Source organism: Arachis ipaensis, chromosome B8, assembly GCF_059453495.1.
Source record: "Arachis ipaensis isolate K30076 ecotype BB chromosome B8, ASM5945349v1, whole genome shotgun sequence".
NCBI classification, from domain to species: Eukaryota; Viridiplantae; Streptophyta; class Magnoliopsida; order Fabales; family Fabaceae; genus Arachis; species Arachis ipaensis.
The window spans coordinates 9,108,560-9,120,672 of NC_142443.1; the positions used below are offsets into that span (position 1 = coordinate 9,108,560).

Genomic DNA, 12,113 nt, shown 5'->3' on the forward strand with positions numbered 1-12,113 from the left:
ATATTTGAATCATAATAAAAAAATTGAAAAATAAAAATATATGTAATTGTATTATTAGCATATTAATTTTGTGTCATATATTTTCTATTTATATTTACTATAAAAATAAAAATAAAATAAGTAATATTTTTTTTTAAATATATATATATATATATATATATATATATATATATATATATATCACATCATAATAATTAAACTTAAAAGTTTAGAAATACGATGAGGGAGGTATATTGAGCCGCTAATAACAATAACGATATTATATATCTTTTTATGGTAGGATCATCTTTTATTTCTAGACTTATGTTTCTATCTAAATAAAGATTGCATGAATCTTTTTTTAAGATATATATTTCGTAATAATGTTTTGTTGCATAACAATTTAAAATGGTAATAATAAAATTCTGTCATTATTTTACTCTTTTGTCTGTTTTTTTAAAATAACTCTGAGAGTGTTTGGTTAGAGGTTAAAACAGGGTAAAGATTTAAGAGAGTAATTTTGTTTTGTAAAATTGAAAAATAAGTCACCCTAAAAATTAAGGTGAAAAAAAAATGTCAGCCACTTACAAAATATATATACAAGAGATTTTGGGTTTGTTTTTTAAAATAAATAAAATAAATTCATGATTTACTTATATATACTTTTTAAAATATTTTCATTTTATATCTTGTTCTTGTTTGAAGAGGAGTTTAAAAACTATATTTGAACGTATCCCAATATGTTTTAGGTTTTTTTTTGTAACAGTACGACATAGATCAATTTAAAATATAATTTTTATTTTGGTGACATTTAAAAGATAAAATTAATTAATATAATTTATTATGATGATATCAGTTAATTTTATGTTCAAATTAGATCATTTTTAAATTTTGGATATCATATCATTTAAATTACAATGTTTTTAACATAAAAATTTAAAATTAATATAAATTTCTAAAATGATAATTTAAAATTTTTAAATTAGGATTTTTTTAAAGTTTAAAAATTAGATAAGAGATAATTCAAAAATTAAAAATCTTTTAAAATTTAAAATTTAGATGCGATCGATATAAATCAGTTCGATCAAAATCATAAGAATTTGATTCAAAAATAAATATAATATAAGTAGTACTCTTTTGAATAAAATTGAATTTGTTTAAAAAAATAAATATCAAAGTGATAATATCTAAATTTTAATAAATTATATCGATTTTATATTTTAAATTAATATAGATTTTACTGAAAATATATATAGTCTACCAAAGAGATACGTATCTCGTTGTCATGACAAATAAATAAGATATTATTACGCATATTTAGTTGCGAACGTCAAAAATAATAAAAAAATATAAACATTTTTAAGAATGCATATATAAGTAAATAATCAATTTATTTATTTATTTAAAAATATCTCGAGTTTGAGGTAGGGTACGAGAAAAACAATGTATCTCTCTAAGATCAAGTAGGTAAATGAATCTTTGAGAAAATATAATCGTATTCATAACTCCTTCTTCTTATGTATTTTTAAAAATTTGAATGATGTATTCTCAATAGATAAAATTAGATTCAATCAAGAAGTTCTTGTGGATTTGACCTTTTTGAAATAAAAGATAAATCCAAAAAAGATACATACTATATTGTAACCTTATCCATAGAATAATAATCTATAACAAAAAAAGGAGAAACTACTGCTTCAGATAAAATCTAAATTGAAAGCTACCTTAGCCTTTGACCACTCTTTCTTGTATCTCACCCTATAAATATGGCAATCGAATCCCTTCTTCTTCTCATAGTTTCTGATTTTTGTCCGTTTTCCATCCAAGGCTACTCCACACAAATTACCAAATCCTCTTTAACTTTTCATAAGATACATTCTATTTGCTTGAATTGAATGGGTCAATTAAGGTGCATCCACTCCTTAATAGTGGTGTTATTTTTACTGTGATACTCATAATTAGCAATAATAGTGTTGACGCTTTCACAAAGTACACCCACATTTCAATCTGTTTCAAGGATTTCTATGAGCGACAAACACAGAACTAGATACCATTTTCAACCTCCTAGAAATTGGATTAACGGTTTGTAACCATTTTTCCCTTCATGTTCATATTATTTTGTTCATATATGCTTTTTTTGGATGGTTGTTCAATGATAAAAAGCGAAGAACAATGTGTATGATTTTAAAATATTGTTAGTGTTGTAAGGACCTCGTAAAATTATATAATAAATGATGGAAAAAAAGATGGAAAATATTAAAATAAGCGTCCTACTAGTTACGTTAGGATTTATCCAAGATATCCATACTGAGAATTTTGATCAAAGTAAAAGGGGATAAAACTGAAATTTAAACTCTGGTAGAATAAAATGTCAAAGATGTAAATTTGGGAGAATGAATTTTTTAAAATTTTTTTAATTATTTAGTAAAGTATAATCTTTTATCTTATATTTCTTTAGGTAGGTTCAAAAGAAAAACTATTGCTTCAGATAAAATCTAAATTGAAAGCTACTTTAGCCTTTGACCACTCGTTCTTGTATCTCACCCTATAAATATGGCAATCGAATCCCTTCTTCTTCTCATAGTTTCTGATTTTTGTCCGTTTTCTATCCAAGGCTACTCCACACAAATTACCAAATCCTCTTTAACTTTTCATAAGATACATTCTATTTGCTTGAATTGAATGGGTCAATTAAGGTGCATCCACTCCTTAATAGTGGTGTTATTTTTACTGTGATACTCATAATTAGCAATAATAGTGTTGACGCTTTTCACAAAGTACACCCACATTTCAATCTGTTTCAAGAATTTTTGTGAGCGGCAAACATAGAACTAGATACCATTTTCAACCTCCTAGGAATTGGATTAACGGTTTGTAACCGTTTTTTCCTTCATGTTCATATTATTTTGTTCATATATGCTTCTTTTGGATGGTTGTTCAATGATAAAAAGCGAAGAACAATGTGTATGATTTTAAAATATTGTTAGTGTTGTAAGGACCTCGTAAAATTATATATAATAAAGGATGGAAAAAAAAAGATGAAAAATATTAAAATAAGCGTCCTACTAGTTACGTTAGGATTTATCCAAGATATCTATACTGAGAACTTTGATCAAAGTAAAAAGGGATAAAACTGGAATTTGAACTCTGGTAGAATAAATAAAATGTCAAAGATGTAAATTTGAGAGAATGATTTTTTTAAAATTTTTTTAATTATTTAATAAAGTATAATCTTTTATCTTATATTTCTTTAGGTAAGTTCAAAAGAAAATATGTAAAAAAAAATTAGATAATAAAAATTATATTTAAATAATAATTAAAAAATTATACTATTATAAATGATCCTCTCAAATTTATTTGAAAAGACGTTAATAATCTGAAAATTTTCCAACTTTGTCCTTTTTTATGTTTTTGTCAGTTATTTTTCTCAAGTTTTGAATATGTTTACTAGTGTGTGGAATATGTTTTTCTCCCATATAATAATAGTCTTTGATACAGTTAGTTGCTAGTAAAGTTGCTTGACTATTAGTTTTTTTATTTATATTTTATAATATGAATGCTTATTAGCTATAGAATTTAATTTTACATGTGCATCAAAATTAAAATCTTAGTTATATATAGAAGACATACAATAGTACAATATACATAAGCCCAAGCTTATGAAGCTGAAAATTTATATATGCACTCAGAACTCTTGTTTTGTGCATTGTCTCTAAAATTATCTTGAATCTTGGGTCTCCATTCATCGTTGGTTATTAATACTGGCTAATTTAAACTTCTTTGCTTTTCTTAATCCTTTTATATGGTTCCGCAATTGGTTAATGGACGCTACAATCAAATTATGCAGATCCAAATGGTTTGTATTTGTTTTTCCTCTTTAATTTCTTTCTAATTTTTTTTAATGATTATTTTTTTGACTACCTTAACCAATATATAGCAATAATTTTATTTTTATTTTTATTCCTTAAAAAATATTTACAACATAAAACTGTTAATAGTGTAATATGGTATTCAATTAATTATATAAATTATAATACATGTTGAAATAAAAAATCTATGTGAAAATATGTTAATTATACTCTTATTTATAATACATGTTAATAATTTTGAAGAATGCATGTTAAAAATATAAAATTTACAATAAAAATAAGTTAAATTAAATATATTTATACATAAATATATAATAATTAATTTGGTGATTTTTTATTTTTGATGTGTGAATGTCATTTTGAATAGTTTAATGAACACAAATGAATTAATACAGGACTTATGCACTACAATGGATACTACCATCTGTTTTATTAATACAACCCTAAAGGTTCAGTGTGGGGTATGTAAAATCCGGTTAATTAGTAAATAATTAACCCACAAATTAAAAATTATTCTAGAAAGTGAAAAATGAGGTTTTTATGGTTTAATGTGGTAGAGAAATTTAAAACGAGAATTTCGACACCAATTTTAAAGAAATCGGCTTAAAATTGAGTCAAACGGGCCAACCGGACCCAAGTTGGGCTCAAGGGCCCAGTCAAGCCCTCATTCATTAATGAGAGTTCAACACTCTCCCTCAAACAAACACACACACACACGCTGAAATTTAGAGAGGGAAGGGGGGAAACATGAAACCCTTGTTCCTATTCACTTCCAACTTCCATTGTTGATAACTTTTGATCCAAAACTCCGATTGATGCACCGTTTGTGGCCACGCGATCGCGGCGTCGAGCTCTACAAAATCCATAGAATCAATTTTGAGGTAAGCCACAGTTTGCTCTTCGAATTTCCAGCCTTGATTTTCGAGTTTCTTGGACAAAGATACTGAGATTTTGAACTCCTTTGTATTATAGGATCTAATTAACTTAAAGGTAAGGCTTGTTCTAGCTCTCTTGGTCTTTAGATAAGGTGAGATTCTTAACCCTAAGCTAAAGGTTTGAGATTTTGTCATTTAGTGATTAAGTTATTATGTTTAGGTGTGATATTGTGACTTAGGCATTATATATGTGTGTTTTGGAGCTGGATTGGTGATTTTGAAAAACTTTGGTGTGGAACCCCAAGCTTGAAAATCTGTTGGTGAGGCTTTGGAAACCTTGGAAGTTGAATTTGAGAGTGTTCCGGGTCGAACGGGAATGGGCCAAGGTATTGTTTCGGTTTTCTGTATCTAAAATGTAATGTGGTGTGAAAACGTAGGCTAGTGACCCTAGGATAGGATTTTGAAATGTTGATGTGTTTGATGAATGATGTGAGTTGTGTTGTTATGTATGTATTTAGTGGATTGTGAATTGATGATGCAATTGTTGGATGATTTGGATTGAATTGAATATGTGAATAATGGTAAAATGGTTGTGAGTGGTGATAGGTGTGGGCAAAGCATGTAACATTGTATGTGACATGGATTAACTTGCTTGATTGAGAATAATGTTGAAGCTCTAGTTGAGGAGCATGAGTTGGAGTGTGATCTTGATATATGTACATTTATGGTGATTGATGAACTTGAATGTTTGATTGGGAATTGATATTTGATTAAATGTTGGAGAATTGGTAGGTTGATGATTGAATGAGGTTTGGTAATGTTTGATGTTGGAAGGGTGAGTTTTGGTTGGTTTTAAATGAGAATTGGTAAGTGTATGTTTTAAAAATGGGGAGTTTATGAGTTTTGGTAAAAGTGGAATTTGGATGAACTTCAACGGATCATATATTGAGCAATTATTTTTGGAATTTGATGATTTTTATATCAAAAGAAAGAAAATTTCATAATCTTTAAAATGGTATAAATTTGGTTGAAATATGAATTTTGTGGAAGGAAATATGATCGTTGGAAGTTTGGGCTAAAACCTGAATTCTGCAACTTTTGCAGAATTTGTGATTTCTGGTTTGTGTGCACACGCACACAGGCACACTCCGCGAGAATTTGGTCCTGTGCACACGCACAGCCTTGTGCGTACGCACACGCGGGGACAGGACTACTGATGGCAGCGTTAGCACGCCTGTGCGCACACACAACCAACGAAGGATTTTGAGCTGTGCGCACGCACACGTTGAGAATGGCACACTGGTGGTGGCGCTAGCACATGTTGTGCGCGCGCTCCACCATGAAGATTTTTCTTTCTATGCGTATGCACAGACCTGTGCATACGCACACTTTTAAATACGCTTCTGGGCGTGCACACGCACACCCCTGTACATACGCACGCGACCCAGTTCTTTTCTAAAGCTTTTGTTTTTAAGTCTTTCACATTTCCAACAAGCTCGTAACCTTACGAAATGTTATTTCACACTTATAAACCCCCAATTTCATCCCTTAAGCTTTAAATTAATATGAAATGCCTAGTGATTGAGAGGAAGCTAGGAAAGGGGTAAATTATGGATGAAGAAAAGGGATGTTACAATGAGTTATGTTTACTGATGAGATATGAGTTGTTAAGGAAGATGGTGGAGTACTGGTATAATGTGAGCCGAATGACTGTGTATGTTATGAGCCGTACGGCTATGTATGGTATGGGTCGAATGGCTGTGTGTGGTGATGGTTCATGGCTGACTGTGAGTTATGAATTTAAGCCGGATGGCTGAGATGAATGTTGAGTTATGGCTGAGGATAAATGCATGTGTTATTCATGAATGAGTATAGTAAATGAACAATAAATGGAAAGGGTTGGATGTGAGTATGTTTGTATGCTTTCTCTCTGGTTCTAACGGCAACAGGGCGCGGATACCCTCTAACGGCGACAGGGCGCATATATCCTCTAATGATACTAATGCGAAATAGAGAGACAGTGTCCGGGTTAGCTACCAGGACACGTTGGGTTGGCTAGATAACCGATAGATGAGACTCATCAGCCATTAGAACAGACATGCATCATATGCATTATATGTGAATTGTCTGGATTGCCTAACTGATTGCATCATTACTTGCTAATTGCCCAATTGACTTATCTGCTTCCTACTTGTGCATTCCTTGCTTAATATACTTGTGTTTGCATCTCTATCACTGAGGCGGTTGGGAGGTTTGCAGGATTTGGAATAGGAATTTGTAGTTAGAATGAAGACCTTTAGTTAGTTACCTGTTTTTTATTCTTATGGTTTAGCATATTTATGCGCTTTGATTATAATTTGAAAGTTCTAGGATTGCCTTCGGCTTTCCCAGGACATTACATGTTAGATATTTGGGCACTGTTACCATGCTGAGAACCTCCGGTTCTCACCCATGCGGATTTTGTAGTTTTCAGATGCAGGATGAGAGGCTCCTCGCTGAAGCATGCTGGAGACTTCCTTTTTGGCGAATATCCTTAGCTCTTGAAATTTTATTTTGATTATTATATACTTGTTTAGATACTTATATTCTCCACTGTATATATATATTTTGTATTAACTCCTCTTAGAGAATTATTTCGGAGAAACATGTTTTGTACTTTATCTTTTGGGTTGTCTTTTGGGAAGCTTCTTTTATATATATATATATGTATGCTCATATGCTCGAACTGGTTATCTTCGCAAGCCGAGTCCCGAGTCTTGATATATGGATTTTGGCACTCTTTTGAATATCTCTTCGTGCTAACTTACTCCTTGTATGTTCGTTTATGTTATAAACCGGAGGGTTGCGCTTTTTTATTTATCTGTTTTTTATTTACTCATTTTTCTTCAAAGCTCCTAGTTATAAACATTTTTGCAATACTATACGTACTAAAATTTATTTTTAGAGGTTGTAATACATTGCCACCTCTGTTTTATGACTTAAGCATAAGACTCTGTGTGGTAGGGTGTTACAGGGTAACATTGTATGGGCTCACTCAGTCTCAAAAGATCTCATCAATTGGAAAGCACTTGAGCAAGAATTTTTAAAGCTTCGAACAAGCATGTAGTGCTCTTATGCTCCGATGCAAGAAGGTTTGTATTTGACGAATAATTCAAATGGATTTTAGAATGTTACCTTCTTTTCGTGTCTTCTAAATGATTAACTTCAATTTCTTGTTTTTCAATAGTTCTTCTTTGAAGAGTGAGTTGTACAAGCCATCATTTGCTGGATTTGTAGATGTGGATTTGTCTACTACTAAGAAGCTTTCTCTTAGGAGTTTGGTATGTACAAATGCAAACCCTCCATATTCTTATTATTGGTGTTAACGAATTACTATATTAATATTGGCTCACATTCTATGCTATTTTCAATTAAATGACAGATTGATCATTCTGTAATAGAGAGTTTTGGAGCAGGAGGAAAAATAAATATTTTATCTAAGGTTTATCCTGAATTAGTTGTGGCAGATCAAGCTCATTTATTTGTGTTTAACAATATAACCGTACCAATCATTGTGGAAAATCTTAGATCATGGAACATGAAATCTGCTATTATAAATTGACATGCCAAAAGATTATTTAGTTTATCTTAAAGCTTGAAATTTTAGAAGGTTAATATTTTTTTTCCAACGCACTAATACACTAATTTACGCACAAATTACAGAGTAGTATGCACATAATATATATGCACAGTAACAGAATCAGAAAATTGATGGTGTATGGACAAAAATAATACATAAAAAATATATTAATTCTAATTTATAAAAGATAAATACACATTAGTTATCATAATACAAAATTAAAAAAAAATATATTAGTCACTAACTTTTTTTTAGTTGAAATCTTTAAAGTATTTATCTTGTCTTCATATTTTAAAAATGCTAAATAATTATTTTATTATCAATTTGATTAAATATCTTTTTTATACATGTGTTACAATTTAAAATGAGCCATGATTGATATTCAGGAAAATAGTCTCCTAGCAAGCCTAACAGATTCTAATATAATATAAATAAAAAGGTTATAAATATTTTTAATAAATTTACATTTTCTAGAATAAATAATTACATATTTAACAAAAAATAAAATAAATAAATATGAATGGATCCTGTTTATGATATATGGAGCAGATAACATCTAAGAACTCAATAAAAAATAGGTATTCATTGCACATTATTATTCTTGAATAGAAAGACTCACATAATTAAGTGTTTATTCCCAAAAAATATTTTTAAAAAAATGGAATGAATTTTATAACCCAATGACTAGGCAATATATCTATAATTTACATGAAACCATATAAACATTATTATAAAATAATTTTAGTTAGAAAATAATAATTTATATGAATAAGTGAATCAATAAAGGAGTTTGCATACAAAAATCAAACCAAAAATTCACACTTAGCAACTTCACTTCTATGAATAGCCCTTTTTTCTTGTGTGTCTTAATAGAATAACATATCTAATACAATTATTTTTGTTTAAGTGTATTGCTAACTCTTTTAATTATCATGTCTTGTACTATTAATGTTAATAATTTTTTTTCATGTTTATTTTGGCCCTTTACTGAAATAAAATAAAAGGGAAATGAAGGAGAAAATAAATTGCATTTTTTTGTGATGTTTTATACTATTTATCCATTATTTTATAGTCATGAGGTAAGGAATTTTTTTATTAGTATACTTAATATTTAAAGTTATAATAATAATTATTTTAAAGAGGACTCTGTCAAAGAATTTTTGATAAGAGAAAAGGGAGCATGTTAATTTATGTAATAATTACTGTTTTTAATTTTTATGATTGTTCTATTGTCCTTTTTAGTGTGTACTATCAAATGTTTAATTTGTTGTTTTGTTTTGTTTTTTTGTTATTGCTTCTATCTTATGGCTTGTGGTTTTGATTTATGATTGTTATGGGTATTCTATTTTCGTTCTATGATTGTTGTTGTTTCGTTTTTCTTGCCTTTTTGTGTTGTTGCTTCTCATTAATTTCTTTAACTTCATTTACTTCCAATATTTTAAGGTTGGTTTAAAAATATATAAAGATATATGTTTGTTTATCTAGACTGTCTCTTGACTAATTAATAAATTTTGATATTAGAAAAATCTTTACAATATATATATATATATATATATATATATATATATATATATATATATATATATATATAATTTTGTATTTGTTTTGTTTTTAATATCTTGGGTCAAAATTAAAATTGTCTCTAACTTTTTTTTCTTATTAATATCATCCTCAAAGTTATTGAATATTTTAAAATTATCTTTTTGAACATAATAATTTTTTAAATGACACAAATATTTTTTTTCTGTTATCACTACCATTACCCCATTCACCATTACCCCCATTCCTTCCCACCTAAAACAGAAAAACCAAAATGAAAAAAAAAAAAGAACAAAAGAGGGAGAAGAAAGAAAAGAAAAGGAATAAGAGGAAGTGACAACGGAAAAAAAGGACGACTATTGCCATCGCTTTGTGACGATAGAGAGAGACAAGACGATGATATGAGAGATAGAACAAGAGAAGAGAGAAACAAAAAGGGAGAAGAAAGGAAAGGAAAGGAAGAAGAGGTAGGTGACGGCGGAGAAGAGTGCAGTCGCAACCGTCGCGCCATGAAGGAGAGATGACAACAGGAAAGAGTGCAGCCGTCGCTATCGCGTTGTGACTGAGGTGGGAGCTGCTATGTCAGCGTCGAGCTCTATCATCGTCATCGAGTTTCTAGTGTTGAGAGGATCTGCTCTTCTCCCTCTCTCGATCTGATATGTCTCATAAAAATATATAGTCTCGTGCATATTAAAATGAGCTTAACAAGAATAGATATTTAGTTTTAATAAATTGATCATTCAAGCCAAATTAAAATTCTTTGATAGTAATTTTGATAATCTTTGTAAGTATAATTATAAGTTTAATGCATCGTATACTAAAATAATTATAGACGAAAAGCAAAACAGTTATAAATATAAAGTCTACTCACAATTTGGTCCCAAGGAACTAAAGATACCGAACCTAAAGTGCCAAATTCAAAGTGAGAAGGATTGAAATAGAATGGAACGAATGAGTGCAGAATTTATACCAAAACAGTGACAAGGTGGAACTGGAGATAGTTCTGAGAATAAAAAATAGAGCAAAACTAAAGTTGAATTAAAACAAAGACAAGACAGATTAAATTGTGGCAGAATAGGACATGACAGCTAGAGCAAAATCAGGAAAAAAAGGCTAGACTGGGATAATGACAGGAATAGCTCTAGCGGCACCAACAACTCTGACAGCAAGGACGATAGCTTGATTCAGGTTCACCTGAACGGCGACGGTGATGGCTCTCCCCGACTCCACGAGCCATGATGGTGCACGGCGATCGCGAGGACGAAGCCTTTCTCCTCTTCTCCCCGTTGCGCGCTTCCTTCTCCTCTGCGTCTATCTTTTTCTTTTCCGTTCGATCTTCCTCTCTCTCTTCCGTTCTGTTTCTCAACGGTGACGGCGGCTTCCAGTTCTATCGGCGCTATCTTTCTCCTCCCTCCTCTCTTTTTTTCTCTGAGCATGGGTGAGATTGAGAATGCGTGTGTGTGGGGTTTAGAGATAGTGACGGGGTGAGGTGAGTGAAAAATGTTGGTGTATGACTAAGGTTAGAAAAGAAAAAAATATTTAAAAGTAGATTTCACCATCTTACTTATTTATTTATTTACTTATTTTTCTGGCTATTATAATATGTCATCAAATAATAGTTTAATTTAATCACTTATCTCTCATTTTAATAATAATTTTTTTATAAAATATCTTTTCAATTTTATTATAGAAATTAAGAAAATATATGTTTTAAATTAGTATATTGATAAAGTCATTTCTAAAGTTCATATACAACTTAATTTTATAAAAAAAATACACAAATAATTTTATGAATATGTAGAATGCATAACAATCAAGTAAAGGAACATCATACATAAATTTATATTACTAAAAAGTTATAATATTAAAAAAATTAAAAATAAAATATTAAAGAGATTAAAAATTACATAAATAATTTAAATATTTAAATATTTAAAATAATAATAGTTAATTAAAATTCAAGAAAGTATAAAAAAGAAAAAGATAGTCTTACCTCAGGAAAGTTAAGTTGGAGTAAAGCTTTTTTTTTAACCAAAATATTTGGATTGAGAAAGTGAAAAGTTAGGTAGAAATAAAGATAAAAAGAGACAAGAGAATAAAGTGATACACGAGTATGAATAAAAATAGGTTAGATAGACCTATTACAAAAGAAGCAGTCTGTTCTATTACAAAAGAGACTCAATCTCAGTTTATTATAAAAGTTTTAATATATTAATATATCAGGCCTAAGTAAAA

At 29.5% G+C, this 12,113-nt stretch overlaps 1 long non-coding RNA gene across 1 annotated transcript; it reads left to right on the forward strand.

The window, feature by feature from the left end:
* The first annotated feature begins 7,798 nt into the window (after nucleotides 1-7,798).
* Nucleotides 7,799-8,156, forward strand: LOC107613218 (uncharacterized). Its single transcript, XR_001613966.3, has 3 exons — nucleotides 7,799-7,851; nucleotides 7,947-8,040; nucleotides 8,142-8,156. It is a non-coding gene; the product is annotated as an uncharacterized LOC107613218 (long non-coding RNA).
* Nucleotides 8,157-12,113: the final 3,957 nt, after the last annotated feature.